At 46.4% G+C, this 16,088-nt stretch overlaps 1 pseudogene across 1 annotated transcript in view; it reads left to right on the forward strand.

Annotated features, from left to right (window-relative positions):
* Window positions 1-16,088, forward strand: part of LOC311128815 (receptor tyrosine-protein kinase erbB-4-like) — a 506,504-nt pseudogene that overhangs the window by 329,124 nt on the left and 161,292 nt on the right. The window contains exon 3 of the transcript in view: window positions 3,484-3,670. The product of the transcript in view is annotated as a receptor tyrosine-protein kinase erbB-4-like (transcript). The remainder of the gene's footprint in view (window positions 1-3,483; window positions 3,671-16,088) is intronic.

Genomic DNA, 16,088 nt, shown 5'->3' on the forward strand with positions numbered 1-16,088 from the left:
GCTCCCACAGTTGATTTCTTCAAACCAAGCTGCTTACCTATTGCAGATTCAGTCTTCCCAGCCTGGTGCAGGTCTACAATTTTGTTTCTGGTGTCCTTTGTCAGCTCTTTGGTCTTGGCCATAGTGGAGTTTGGAGTGTGACTGTTTGAGGTTGTGGACAGGTGTCTTTTATTCTGATAACAAGTTCAAACAGATGCCATTAATACAGGTAACGAGTGGAGGACAGAGGAGCCTCTTAAAGAAGAAGTTACAGGTCTGTGAGAGCCAGAAATCTTGCTTGTTTGTAGGTGACCAAATACTTATTTTCCACCATCATTTGCAAATAAATTCATTAAAAATCCTACAATGTGATTTTCTGGATTTTTTTTCTCAATTTGTCTTTCATAGTTGACATGTACCTATGATGAAAATTACAGGCCTCTCTCATATTTTTAAGTGGGAGAACTTGCAAAAATAGTGGCTGACTAAATACTTTTTTTCCCCACTGTATCATATCATGCTCCAAGACATGACAAATATAATTCAGAATGTGATTATATTACACTGTAAAACTTAAGTGCTTTGTAACACTAAAACTAGTGGCAACTGAGCTGCCACCACCTTAAAGGAAACAAAACCTTAACTTTGCTGGATTATTGAAACACATGGTTGTGAGGGTATTGGGACAGATTTAAAGTTTACTAAAACATTCATCCTGAGGTGTTCTGAAACATGACATGGTGTGTTGTAACACCACATAATCAAGAGTTGTGCAACACCTTGCCAGAGACTGGGACCCCTAACCTGGAAAAGCTTGAAAACACTATGATGGTGTTTTGAGTCCTCTGTGGTGAAGAATTAGATCCTTTCTCGTTTGGTGTTGTTTCCTCTCTCTAAAGCTCCTAAACACTATCATGGTGTTTCAAATCCTGTCTAGTGCTGAATTAGAACCCTTCTTCTGGAGTTTCCAAATACTGTAAATGGGAGTCCTCCTCTTATTGTATATGCTCTGCTCTTGTATGGTGTGTTTATAAACTCCTCATTGGTAATTACAAAAAGTCAAATGTACAGTATCATGCTCAAAGGACACGAGAAAATATAGTTTTGTGAAAATACTCATTAATATGTTTGTCCAGGATAATAATTAATGAGCACAAAATTACTTTTTCAAGACATGATTGAATCTTTAAATGCTTTATATTTTATTAACAAATTAACAAATGACAAAACATTAAAAGGTCTTAAGACATTTCAAAGATATGTACAGTATTTATTATATTTTTCAAAATCAACATTTTATTTCATATTCATGGTCAAAAATACAGGCAATGACTGCTGATGTTAGTAGTAGCATTCATACAAAACTTCAGCCCAGGGCTCAATGCGATCCACCAGTAATCCATTATGCTAATGTATTGACCTGTGTCTTTTATCCGAATGTCCTGACCTGGGTCTTTATATCCGAATGTCCTGACCTGAGTCTTCATATCTAAATGTCCTGACCTGAGGGTTGCCAGTTTGAATCCTACGTCTGATGGGAAAAATCTGTCAGGAAATGAGCTGGAAACTGGAGGGTTGCTGGTATCTAATCCTAGATGTCAATGCCTCCCTTTGTGCCCTTGATCAAGGCACTTAACCTCCCACAACAACTGCTCCACGGGCACCCAGCGTGGCAGTCCCCTGCTCCAACCTGTATGTGTGTGTCTTCTGGAAGGATTGTGATAAAGCGGAAATCAAATTTTGGTTGGACCTTGTACAATTGATGAACAAAGTGATCTTAGACAAAGCAAACCTCTTGGCATGCTGTAGTATTGTTGTAATCTCGGTTAACCCAGATCTAAAATCTTGTGTAATCTGATCAGCTGAGTGATTTATTTCTGGGTCCATATGTGTTACAAATTGGGAGTGCCGGTTTGCGAAGTCTCCACCCTCGCATAAAGAAACTTTCAGCCAAAGGTTGCTAGGTAACTGGTACAGGAAGTTACACACACACACACACACACACACACACACACACACACACACACACACACATACACACACACACACACACACACACACACACACACACACACATACAGACACACAGACACACAGACACACACACACACAGACACACACACACACAAACACACACACTCACACACTGACTGACAGACAGGCAGGGAAGGAGGCAGGGGAGTCTGAGAGAGCCACTGTGCCCAAAGCAGGGTCAGCGCTCTCAGACCCGTGCTGGTCCCCGAATAGCCTCAGCTTGAGCCCCAGGGTCATTAGAAGGCACGGAGGGTGACCTCCAAGACCATAGCGTGGTGCTGTGTGTGTGTGTCTTTGTGTGTCTGTGTTTGTGATTGTGTGTCTGTGTGTGAGTCAGTCCCAGCCCTCTGTCCTTGCCCACTATTATCTCCTGTCTGATTGGTTGCGCAGAGGATCCAGGCTCTTATGGCTCCCATAGGGCTCTGGGCAAAAGTAGTGCACTATATTGGGAATAGAGTGTAATTTGGGACACAGACAGCGTGACTCTCTGAGCACTTGGTGGAAAAGACTTAAATAGCTGCCGTCCATGCCCATTAAGTGACTGTGGTTGATCTAGACAGCACCATGACTGCTCTTGCAACTTTGGGGCCTGACAGCTGTCAGTGATGGGGGTCTGAACCTGAGCAGTGGTGGCAGACTCCTTAGGACTCAGTTTAGTGTGCTTGCGTGTGTGCATGTATGTGTGATTGTGTGTGTGTGTGTGTGTGTGTGTGTGTATTTGTGTGTGTGTTTGTATTTGTGTGTGGCTGTGTGTGTGTGGTGGAGGCCTGTTGCTGTGATTATTGTCACTGTTGGCATTAGTGTTGTGAGAGGCCTGCCCTGTCCTTTCCCTGCTGTCTCTGTCTACCTCCAAAATGGCACAATATCCCCTAAGTAGTCCACTATATTGCAACATATTGACTAGGGCCTATAGGGCACTGGTCAAAAGTAGGGCATTAAATAGAGAATAAGGTGCCATTTGGGATGCAACCTCACTTTGTCTGTCACTTCTAATGACAGCTACCATGACAGGAGGGTGGATGAGGGAGGGTGGTCATGTCACTTTGATTCATACCAGCTCTGGCTGGGTGGGTTTGTAAAGTCTCCGTGGTCATTATCCTTTCTAAATGACATTTAAGTGTGAAGCGATGGTGATGCGGATGTCCTCCTGCGTCACCCTGGTACTTAGTGGAGTGGACACAAACTTGGGAGCATAAAGTTTTAGCAAAGTCTTCCTTCACCCCCATGGGGTTTCCCCCTCACATGACCTTATGATGAATCAGTTTTCAAAGCTGCTCTGTGTCTGCTTTAGCCTGATCCCAGATCTTTAGTCGTTGTCATTGATGAAAACCATAGGAGTTGGGAAGACAGCACAAATAGATCAGGACAAAAAATATATGGGACCAAGCTATCTATGTCTGATTGTCTCTGTGGCTCGTGTTTCGTGCTGCTGTGTCTGATGTGCTCTCTTTCGCCTCTCTCCTCTTCCAGTCTATCCGGGAGGTGACGGGCTATGTGCTGGTGGCTCTGAACCAGTTTGACTACCTGCCCCTGGAGAACCTGAGGATCATCAGAGGAACTAAGATGTATGAAGACCGCTACGCTCTGGCAATCTTCCTCAACTACCGCAGAGATGGGAACTTTGGCCTGCGCCAGCTGGGACTGAAGAACCTCACAGGTATGTGTCTAAGATGGGTATCCTGTAGGCTATATTTCTCTGTGTCTCCTCTGTCTGAAGCTCTGAAATTGCATACACATGGTTAGCATATGTTATTGCGAGTGTAGCGAAATGCTTGTGTGTACAGTACATGCTGTGAAATACAATGTGTCAAAGCAAACATTACATTTATCATTAGCGAGTAGCCTTTTACTTCATCATGGTTTGAAACTAGCCTGTTCTTGACCTGGAAGCTACCTCTGTATATGTACACACTAATATAACATTGTTCCATTACCTGCAATTACTCTAAAGTACACTGCAGTCGTGCATACCACGTCCATTTCCCTGTTTGTTTTTGTGTGAAGTCATACTGTGTTTTCTGTACCTACGTACCTGTTCCTCAGTTATTTGTATTGAGTGCATTGCAATTATGTTGCAATTACGTACAGTATCAGTCAACAGTTTGGACACACATACTCATTCAAGGGTTTTTCTTTATTTTTACTATTTTCTACATTGTAGAATAATAGTGAAGACATCAAAACTATGAAATAACACACATATAATCATGTAGTAACCAAAAAAGTGTTAAACAAATCAACATATATTTGAGATTTGAGATTCTTCAAAGTAGCAACCCTTTGCCTTGATGACAGTTTTGCACACTTTTGGCATTCTCTCAACCAGCTTTAAGAGGCAACCACCTGGAATGCATTTCAATTAACGGGTGTGCCTTAAAAGTTAATTCGTAGAATGTATTATTATCCTTAATGTGTTTGAGCCAATCAGTTGTGTTGTGACAAGGTAAGGATGGTATACAGAAGATAGCCCTATTTGGTAAAAGACCAAGTCCATATTATGGCAAGAACAACTCAAATAAGCAAAGAGAAATGACAGTCCATCATTACTTTAAGACATGAAGGTCAGTCAATCCGGAACATTTCAAGAACTTTCAAGGTTTCTTCAAGTGCAGTCGCAAAAACCATCAAGCGCTATGATGAAACTGGCTCTCCTGAGGACCACCACAGGAAAGGAAGACCCAGAGTTACCTCTGCTGCAGAGGATAAGTTCATTTGAGTTACCAGCCTCAGAAATCGGCAATTAACTGCACCTCAGATTGCAGCCCAAATAAATGCTTCACAGAGTTCAAGTAACAGACACATCTCAACATCAACGTTATTTTTTAAATTGTTTTGATTATTTATTTGTTTATTATTTTTCTTCTTCTTTTTTTTTTTCTTATCCAGAGCGACTTACATGAGAAATTAGGGTTAAGTGCCTTGCTCAAGGGAACATCGACAGATTTTTCACCTAGTCGGCTCGGGGATTAGAACCAGCGACCTTTCGGTTACTGGCACAACGCTCTTAACCACTAAGCTACCTGTCTCTCTTTCTCTCTTTTTCTCTCTCTCTCTCTCTCTCTCTCTCTCTCTCTCTCTCTCTCTCTCTCTCTCTCTCTCTCTCTCTCTCTCTCTCTCTCTCTCTCTCTCTCTCTCTCTCTCTCTCTCTCTCTCTCTCTCTCTCTCTCTCTCTCTCTCTCTCTCTCTCTCTCTCTCTCTCTCTCTCTCTCTCTCTCTCTCTCTCTCTCTCTCTCTCTCTCTCTCTCTCTCTCTCTCTCTCTCTCTCTCTGTTCTGAGGAGACTGTGTGAATCAGGCCTTCATGGTCGAATTGCTGCAAAGAAACCACTACTAAAGTACACCAATAAGAAGAAGAGACTAGTTTGGGCCAAGAAACACGAGCAATGGACATTAGACTGGTGGACTGGTGGAAACCAAGAAGGAGAGTGATGGAGTGCTGCATCAAATGACCAGGCCTCCACAATCACCCGACCTCAACCGCAGTGAATGAAAAGCAGCCAACAAGTGCTCAGCATATGTGGAAACTCCTTCAAGACTGTTGGAAAAGCATTCCATGTGACTACCTCATGAAGCTGGTTGAGAGAATGCCAAGAGTGTGCAAAGCTGTCATCAAGGCAAAGGGTGGCTACTTTGAAGAATCTCAAATATAAAATATATTTTGATTTGTTTACACTTTTTTGGTTACTACATGATTATATATGTGTTATTTCATAGTTTTGATGTCTTCACTATTATTGTACAATGTAGACAATAGTAAAAATAAAGAAAAACCCTTACATTAGTAGGTGTGTCCAAACTTTGGACTGATACTGTATATCCACATGGTACAACATGTTTGCTCCTATGTTAATGGCAGCTAGCTCCATAATGACCTACAGTTGAAGTTGGAAGTTTATATACATTTGAACTCAGTTTTTCACAATTCCTGACATTTAACCCTAATAAAAATGCCCTGTCTTAGGTCAGTTAGGATCACCACTTTATTTCAAGAATGGGAAATGTCAGAATAATAGTAGAGAGAAGGATTTATTTCAGCTTTTCTTTCTTTCATCATATTCCCAGTGGGTCAGAAGTTTACATACACTCAATTAGTATTTGGTAGCATTGCCTTTAAATTGTTTAACTTGGATCAAACATTTCGGTAGCCTTCCACAAGCTTCCCACAATAAGTTGGGTGCATTTTGGCCCAGTCCTCCTGACAGAGCTGGTGTAACTGAGTCAGGTTTGTAGGCCTCTTTGCTCGCACACGCTTTTTCAGTTCTGCCCACACATTTTCTATAGGATTGAGGTCAGGGCTTTGTGATGGCCACTTGTCCTTAAGCCATTTTGCCACAACTTTGGAAGTATGCTTGGGGTCATTGTCCATTTGGAAGACCTATTTGCGACCAAGCTTTAACTTCCTGACTGATGTCTTGAGATGTTGCTTCAATATATCCACATCATCTCCCTTCCTCATGATGCCTTCTATTTTGTGAAGTGCACCAGTCCCTCCTGCAGCAAAGCACCCCCACAGCATGATGCAGCCACCCCCATGTTTCACAGTTGGGATGGTGTTCTTCAGCTTGCAAGCGTTACCCTTTTTCCTCCAAACATAACGATGGTCATTATGGCAAACAGTTCTATTTTTGTTTCATCACACCAGAGGACATTTCTCCAAAAAGTATGATCTCTGTCCCTATGTGCAGTTGCAAACCGTAGTCTGGCTTTTTTATGGTGGTTTTGGAGCAGTGGCTTCTTCCTTGCTGAGCGGCCTTTCAGTTTATATTGATATAGGACTTGTTTTACTGTGGATATAGATACTTTTGTACCTGTTTTCTCCTTCATCTTCACAAGGTACTTTGCTGTTGTTCTGGGATTTATTTGCACTTTTCGCACCAAAGTATGTTCATCTCTAGGAGACAGAACGCGTCTCCTTCCTGAGCAGTATGACAGCTGCGTGGTCCCATGGTGTTTATACTTGTGTACTATTGTTTGTACAGATGAACATGGTACCTTCAGGCATTTGGAAATTGCTCCCAAGGATGAACCAGACTTGTGGAGGTCTACCATTTTTTTTCGGAGGTCTTGGATGATTTCTTTTGATTTTCCCATGATGTCAAGCAAAGAGGCACCGTGTTTGAAGGTAGGCCTTGAAATACATCCACAGGTACACCTCCAATTAACTTAAATGTGTCAATGATACCGATGTGGATGTGGTGGAGGAGTCAGGCGCAGGACACAGAGGTAAAGTCCAACAGACTTTAATAGTCATCAAAATGTAAGTGGAAACCTCCGACCTCAAAACAAACAACGAGGCGAGGGAAAATTACGCACACGCGTAAACACTAAGACACGAAACAAAACGGGAGCAAAACACAAAGCTCCGACACAAAGGCAGGAAGCAACAACACACAAAATTACTAGAACAAAACAAGGAACTTATAGGACACGTAATAATTACACAATTGGACACAGGTGATACAGACAGACAAACATAATCAAATGCAGACACATAGAGCTCCGGGGACGGCGAACGCCGAAGCCTGCCCGAACCAGGAGGAGGCGCAGCCTCGGCCGAAACCGTGACAGTACCCCCCCCCCTTGACGCGCGGCTCCAGCCGTGCGCCGACCCCGGCCTCGGGGACGGCCAGGAGGACGCGGACCCGGGCGCGTGGGATGCCCACGGTGGAACTCAGTCAGGAGGGATGGATCGAGGATGTCCCTCCTGGGCACCCAGCACCGTTCCTCCGGACCGTACCCCTCCCACTCCACGAGATACTGGAGACCACTCATCCGGTGCCTCGAGTCCAAGATGGTCCGGACTCTGTACACCGGGGCCCCCTCGATGTCCAAAGGGGGCGGAGGGGTCTCTCCTATCTCATCCTCTTGGAGTGGGCCAGCTACCACCGGCCTGAGAAGAGACACATGGAACGAGGGTTTAATATTTTTATACTCTATAGGCAGTTGTAACCTGTACCACACCTCGTTCAATCTTCTCAGGACTTTGAAGGGCCCCACAAACCGCCGACCCAGCTTCCGGCAGGGCAGGCGGAGGGGCAGGTTTCGAGTCAAGAGCCAGACTCGATCTCCCGGTGCGTACACCGGTGCCTCACTGCGGTGGCGGTCGGCGCTCGCCTTTTGTTGACGGATGGCACGCTGCAGATGGACATGGGCAGCGTCCCACGTCTCCTCCGAGCGCCGAATCCACTCGTCCACCGCAGGGGCCTCGATCTGGCTCTCGTGCCATGGTGCCAGGACCGGCTGATAACCTAAAACACACTGGAAGGGTGTTAAATTGGTGGAGGAGTGGCGGAGAGAGTTCTGGGCCATCTCTGCCCAGGGGATGAACCTAGACCACTCCTCCGGCCGGTCCCGGCAATAGGACCTCAAAAACCTACCCACATCCTGGTTAACACGTTCCACCTGCCCATTGCTCTCCGGGTGGTACCCCGAGGTAAGGCTTACCGAGACCCCCAACCGTTCCATGAACGCCCCCCAAACTCTGGAGGTGAACTGGGGACCTCGGTCAGACACTATATCCTCGGGTACCCCATAGTGCCGGAAAACATGGGTGAATAGGGCCTCAGCGGTTTGTAGGGCAGTAGGGAGACCCGGCATGGGAAGGAGACGACAGGCCTTGGAAAACCGATCCACAACGACCAAAATGGTGGTATTCCCCTGGGAGGGGGGAAGGTCGGTAACAAAATCCACCGATAGGTGGGACCAGGGTCGTTGTGGAACGGGCAGGGGATGTAGCTTACCCCTGGGCAAATGTCTAGGAGCCTTACTCTGGGCACACACCGAGCAGGAGGAGACATAAACCCTCACATCCCTGGCTAACGTTGGCCACCAGTATTTCATGCTAAGACAGTGCAATGTCCGGCCAATACCTGGATGTCCAGAGGAGGGTGATGTATGAGCCCAATAAATAAGTCGATCACGAATCTCGAGCGGAACGTACGTCCGCCCCACAGGACACTCGGGGGGAGTAGGGTCGGTACGCAGTGCCCGCTCGATTTCTGAATCGACCTCCCATACCACAGGAGCCACCAAACAAGACTCCGGCAGTATGGAAGTAGGCTCGTTGGACCTCTCCTCTGTGTCATACCGCCGGGACAGGGCGTCTGCCTTACCATTCTGGGACCCAGGGATGTATGTGATCTTAAAAACGAACCGGGTTAGGAACATGTTCCACCTAGCCTGACGAGTGTTCAATCTCCTAGCTGCCCGGATGTACTCCAGGTTACGGTGATCCGTCAGAATGAGGAAAGGGTGTTGAGCCCCCTCAAGCAAATGCCTCCACACCTTTAGGGCCTGGACTACGGCTAACAGCTCCCTGTCCCCAACATCATAGTTACTCTCCGCCGAGCTGAGCTTCTTGGAGTAGAACGCACAGGGGCGGAGTTTAGGTGGCGTGCCGGACAGTTGTGATAGAACTGCCCCAATACCGGTCTCGGACGCGTCTACCTCTACTTGGAATGGGTAAGAGGGATCCGGATGCGCCAGCACAGGAGCTGAGGTGAACAGGTTCTTTAGTTTGACAAATGCCCTGTCCGCCTCAGCCGACCACTGCAAACGCACCGGACCCCCCTTTAGCAGGGACGTAATGGGAGCTGCAACCTGTCCAAAACCCCGAATAAACCTCCGGTAGTAATTAGCAAAACCCAAGAACTGCTGCACCTCTTTTACAGTGGTTGGAGTTTGCCAATTACGCACAGCCAAAACCCGGTCCACCTCTATCTCCACGCCAGACGCGGACAACCGATAACCCAAAAAGGAGACGGACTCCTGGAAGAACAGGCATTTCTCTGCCTTGACATACAAGTCATGCTCCAACAGTCGTCTCAATACTCGGCGCACCTGGGCTACATGCTCGGCTCGTGTAGAAGAATACACTAGAATGTCGTCAATGTACACCACTACACCCTGCCCCTGCATGTCCCGGAAAATCTCGTCAACAAAGGATTGGAAGACTGAAGGAGCATTCATTAACCCGTATGGCATGACGAGATACTCGTAATGACCCGAGGTGGTGCTAAATGCTGTTTTCCATTCATCCCCCTCCCTAATGCGCACCAAATTGTACGCGCTCCTGAGATCCAACTTTGTGAAGAACCGCGCTCCGCGTAATGACTCCGTCATCGTCGCAATCAGTGGAAGTGGGTAACTGTATTTCACTGTGATCTGATTGAGACTACGGTAATCAATACACGGGCGCAATCCCCCGTCCTTCTTCTTCACAAAGAAGAAACTCGAGGAGACCGGAGAAGTGGAGGACCGTATGTATCCCTGTGCCAAGGACTCGGCTATGTAAGTCTCCATAGCCGCAGTTTCCTCCTGAGACAGGGGATACACATGACTCCGGGGAAGAGCTGCTCCTGTCTGGAGATTTATCGCACAGTCCCCCTGTCTATGAGGAGGTAGCCGTGCTGCCCTCGATTTGCTAAACACAAGTGCTAAATCCTCATACTCAGGGGGAATGCGCAGTGCGGGCACTTGGTTCGGACTCTACCGAGGTCGCCCCTATGGAAACACCTAGACATCTCCCTACACACTGGGCAGACCACTCCATAAGAGCCCTCTGTTGCCACGCTATGGTAGGATCATGGGTGCGTAACCAGGGAAGACCCAACACCACTGGGTACGCAGGAGAGTCAATCAGATAGAACTGAATGATTTCCTCATGACCCCCCTGCGTCGTCATCGTCAGCGGTGCTGTGACATCCCTGATCAGACCCGACCCCAACGGCCGGCTGTCTAATGCGTGGACAGGGAATGGAACTTCTACCGGCCGAAGGGGAATTCCTAACCTAGCACAAAATGCCCGATCAATAAAGTTCCCAGCTGCGCCTGAATCTACTAGCGCCTTATGCTGGGAATGAGGTGCCACCTGTGGAAAACTCACAGGAATACTCATGTGACCAACAGAGAGCTCTGGGTAAGTGGGGCGCCTACTCACCTGAAATGACTCCCCAGTGCGTGGCCTGCTGTGACCTCTCCTAGGAGACCCTCCCCAGCACCTGGCCGCGGTGTGTCCTCCACGCCCACAGGTGGTGCAGGGGATGGCCTCCCTCCCTCGGGTTCTCTCTCCTCCTCTCTCTAGCGCCAGCACCCCCGAGCTCCATAGGAATTGGCTCGGAGGTGCTGGAGGGTGGAATGGACGACCCCCACTCGGGACGTCCGCGGGTAGCCAGCAGGGTGTCTAGACGGATGGAGATGTCCACCAACTGGTCGAACGACAGGTTGGTGTCCCTGCAGGCCAGCTCACGACGAACGTCCTCTCGTAGGCTACACCGGTAGTGGTCGATGAGGGCCCTCTCATTCCACTCCGCATCCGCTGCTGGTGTCCGGAACTCCAGTGCGAACTCCTGTGCGCTCCTCTTCCCCTGTCGGAGGTGGAATAGACGCTCTCCCGCCGCTTTCCCCTCAGGTGGATGATCGAAGACAGTCCTGAAGCGGCGGGAAAACTCCGCGTAGGTGATGGTTGCGGCGTCTATTCCCCTCCATTCGGCATTGGCCCACTCCAACGCCTTGCCGGAGAGACAGGAGATGAGGGCGGAGACGCTCTCGTATCCCGAGGGCGCCGGGTGTATAGTGGCAAGGTAAAGTTCTACCTGCAGGAGGAAGCCCTGACACCCGGCTGCAGAACCGTCATATGCCCTCGGGAGCGAGAGCCGAATGCCACTGGGTTCCGGTGCTGAGAGAGGAGGGCTGGCCGTTGGTGCTGGGATGGTGTGGGAAGTCGTGGGCACCTCCCGATACACCAAACGGCGCAGTGTGTTGGACACCTCGTCCATGGCGGCTCCGAGTTGCCGGATCATGGTGTCCTGGTAATTGATCCGGTCCTCCAGGGATTCGGGTGCCGCCGCTGTTCCTGCTGACTCCATAAATGGTGTGTTGTTCTGTCAATGATACCGATGTGGATGTGGTGGAGGAGTGAGGCGCAGGACACAGAGGTAAAGTCCAACAGACTTTAATAGTCATCAAAATGTAAGTGGAAACCTCCGACCTCAAAACAAACAACGAGGCGAGGGAAAATTACGCACACGCGTAAACACTAAGACACGAAACAAAACGGGAGCAAAACACAAAGCTCCGACACAAAGGCAGGAAGCAACAACACACAAAATTACTAGAACAAAACAAGGAACTTATAGGACACGTAATAATTACACAATTGGACACAGGTGATACAGACAGACAAACATAATCAAATGCAGACACATAGAGCGGTGGCAGCTAATACTCCGGGGACGGCGAACGCCGAAGCCTGCCCGAACCAGGAGGAGGCGCAGCCTCGGCCGAAACCGTGACAAAATGATGTCAATTAGCCTATCAGAAGCTTCTAAAGCAATGACATAATTTTCTGAAATTTTACAAGCTGTTTAATGGCACAGTCAACTTAGTGTATGTAAACTTCTGACCCATTGGAATTGTGATACAGTGAATTATAAGTGAAATAATATGTCTGTAAACAATTATTGGAAAAATTACTTGTGTCATGCACAAAGTAGATGTCCTAACCGACTTGCCAAAACTATAGTTTGTTAACAAGAAATGTGTGTAGTGTTTGATAAACTAGTTTTATTGACTTCAACCTAAGTTTTGTAAACTTCCCACTTCAACTGTAGCTATCATGACCGAAGACTGGGGCTTCGTCACAAATTGCACCCTATTCCCTATGTGCCCTTGTCAAAGGTAGTGCACTAAGTAGGAAAAAGGTTGCCATTTGGGAAGCAATGTTAATAAACACAGAACAAGAACAGTAACTGTCTGCTCCCTCTCAGACATACCTAGGTAAGACTGGTTACCTAGGATCAGGAAAGAGTTTTCCTCCCTTGAAATTCACTCAAGTAGATTATAATTACTGCTGTTTAGCATACAACCTCATTCTCACAGCCGCTAAAAGCACTTGTAAAAATGGGAAGTGTAGTTATTTTCTACCTCTCCTCTCTCTCCATCTCTCTCTCCATCTCTCTCTCTCCTCTCTCTCTCTCTCTCTCTCTCTCTCTCTCTCTCTCTCTCTCTCTCTCTCTCTCTCTCTCTCTCTCTCTCTGTCTCTCTCTCTCTCTCTCTCTCTCACTCTCTCGCTCTCTCTCTCCATCTCTAGTTATTTTTTTCAAGTAGATTATTATTACTGTTGTTTAGCATACTCCCTCGTTCTCACAGCCGCTAAAAGCACATGTGAAAATGGGAAGTGTAGTTATTTTCTACCTCTCATTCTCTCTCTCTCTCTCTCTCTCTCTCTCTCTCTCTCTCTCTCTCTCTCTCTCTCTCTCTCTCTCTCTCTCTCTCTCTCTCTCTCTCTCTCTCTCTCTCTCTCTCTCTCTCTCTCTCTCTCTCTCTCTCTCTCTCTCGCTCTCTCTCTCTCTCTCTCTCTCTCCCTATACAGACAGGGTTTTGATGCATTCTCTTTAGATGCTAGCATCCATCCCTAGCATTTACACAAGCATACTTGACCTTGAAGAATAAGGAGCGGGAAAAAGGCCCTAGACCTTTTTGAAGTGCAGCCATTGTGCTGATTAAACTCAGCAGTATATGTTTAAGATGCTGTTAAAAGGTGCTCTTGTGTGGTTAATTTGGTAAACGTGTGGCACTAGCAACGCTAAGGTCATATGTACATTTCCCACAGGTATCACAAACACCTAGGGCTCTATTCAATCTGTATTACGGATTGTGCAATATACATTTTTGTGATATGGATTGACATATGCAGTGTTTATCATGAATCCAGTCTCTGCTAACCTCTTAACATTGCCTTTTAATTTCAATCTAGCTGTAACATTTGAACTTCATTGAATACAGCCCTTACTAAGAATGTATGCAGTCAGGTAAAATACTCTGACTAAGTGACATAACTTATGTTGTCTTACTACCTCCCAGCTAGAATTGTCCCTATATGTAAACTGCTTGGGGGGAGTTAAGGTATGGACAAATAACATAGTCTATGTTGTTGCTATGGAGCTAGTTCTGGGCTATGGTTGTAACCGGAGAAATGAATAACATTTACATTTGACATTTCATTCATTTAACAGATGCTCTTATCCAGAGTGACTTACAGGATCAACTATGGTTAAGTGCCTTGCTCAAGGGCACAGACATATTTTTCACCTAGTTGTCTCAGGGATTTGAACCAGCAAGCTTTCAGTTACTGGCCCAATGCTCTTTAACCGCTAGGCTACCTGCCGCCAGACACCAGGTCTGCATCTAAATTGGCACCATTTTCCACACATAGTGCACTACTTTTGACCAGAGCTTTATTAAGCCCCATCAAAAGTAGTACAATATATAGGGAATAGGGTGCCATTTGGGACAATCATACAATGTGATTTTCCAGTTATGTCAGGAGCCCATTAGGTGTTATGATACAATAATGTGTGACAGGGTCTGTAATAAACAGTTAACCTATAGACCCAAATCACTCACTGTCTGAGAGGCAGAGGATAGAGGTCACTGCTGTGTCTGGTGTCTGTCTGGTCAGTCAGAGAGAGAGAACGAGAGAGAGAGGGATGACAGAGACAGAGAGAGATAAAAAACTAGAGATAGAGAGAGAAAGAGAGAGATGGGGAGAGAGGGGGGGAGTAAGAGAGAGACATGGATGGAGAGAGAGAGGGGGAGTAAGAGAGAAGACAATGGTTGCTGGTGTGTCTTCACAGAGAGAGAGAAAGGGTAGACACAGGAATGGCCTTGCCATTGAGAAGGGTAAACACAGGAAAACCTGGCTCCCTGTAGAGGAAAGGCTGTGCAACCACTGCACCACAGCAGAACCTGAGACAAAGCTGCATTTCTGACAAAATGTAAAAAATATAAAACAATTAGAGAGTGTCATTTCCTCTCTGATGAGAATAGGCTACCCGTCCTGTTGGGGGAGGACGCAGAGAGCTGTGGTTTGGCAGCACACTACATTGCTGCCTGCCATAGATGAGGGACAGTGTCTGACAGACCAACCAACCTGCACATGTCCTCTATATTGTTATTGTGCAATGGTTATTTTGACCCTTTGTTATTGATGTTACTGTTGTCCTGTTGACAATATTGATTATTACTATTTTAATTATGTTAATAGTGTAAATATCCAAAGTAAGCTTTGGCAATACAGTGCCTTGCAAAAGTATTCATCCCCCTTGGTGTTTTTCCTATTTTGTTGCATTACAACCTGTAATTTAAATTGATTTTTATTTGTATTTCATGTAATGGACATACACAAAATAGTCCAAATTGGGGAAGTTAAATTAAAAAATCAAGTTGTTGAAAAAAAATTAAAAAATAAATAACTTAAAAGTGGTGCTTGTACAGTGGGGAGAACAAGTATTTGATACACTGCCGGTTTTGCAGGTTTTCCTACTTACAAAGCATGTAGAGGTCTGTAATTTTTATCGTAGGTACACTTCAACTGTGAGAGACGGAATCTAAAACAAAAATCCAGAAAATCACATTGTATGATTTTTAAGTAATGAATTAGCATTTTATTGCATGACATAAGTATTTGATACATCAGAAAAGCAGAACTTAATATTTGGTACAGAAACCTTTGTTTGCAATTACAGAGATCATACGTTTCCTGTAGGTCTTGACCTGGTTTGCACACACTGCAGCAGGGATTTTGGCCCACTCCTCCATACAGACCTTCTCCAGATCCTTCAGGTTTCGTGGCTGTCGCTGGGCAATACGGACTTTCAGCTCCCTCCAAAGATTTTCTATTGGGTTCAGGTCTGGAGACTGGCTTGGCCACTCCAGGACCTTGATATGCTTCTTACGGAGCCACTCCTTAGTTGCCCTGGCTGTGTGTTTCGGGTCGTTGTCATGCTGGAAGACCCAGCCACGACCCATCTTCAATGCTCTTACTGAGGGAAGGAGGTTGTTGGCCAAGATCTCGCGATACATGGCCCCATCCATCCTCCCCTCAATACGGTGCAGTCGTCCTCTCCCTTTGCAGAAAACCATCCCCAAAGAATGATGTTTCCACCATGCTTCAGTTTAGACCAAAAAGCTATATTTTTGTCTCATCAGACCACATTACCTTCTCCCATTCCTCCTCTGGATCATCCAGATGGTCATTGGCAAACTTCAGATGGGCCTGGACATGCGCTGGCTTGAG

Source organism: Coregonus lavaretus, assembly GCF_964263955.1.
Source record: "Coregonus lavaretus genome assembly, chromosome: 5".
Classification (NCBI taxonomy): domain Eukaryota; kingdom Metazoa; phylum Chordata; class Actinopteri; order Salmoniformes; family Salmonidae; genus Coregonus; species Coregonus lavaretus.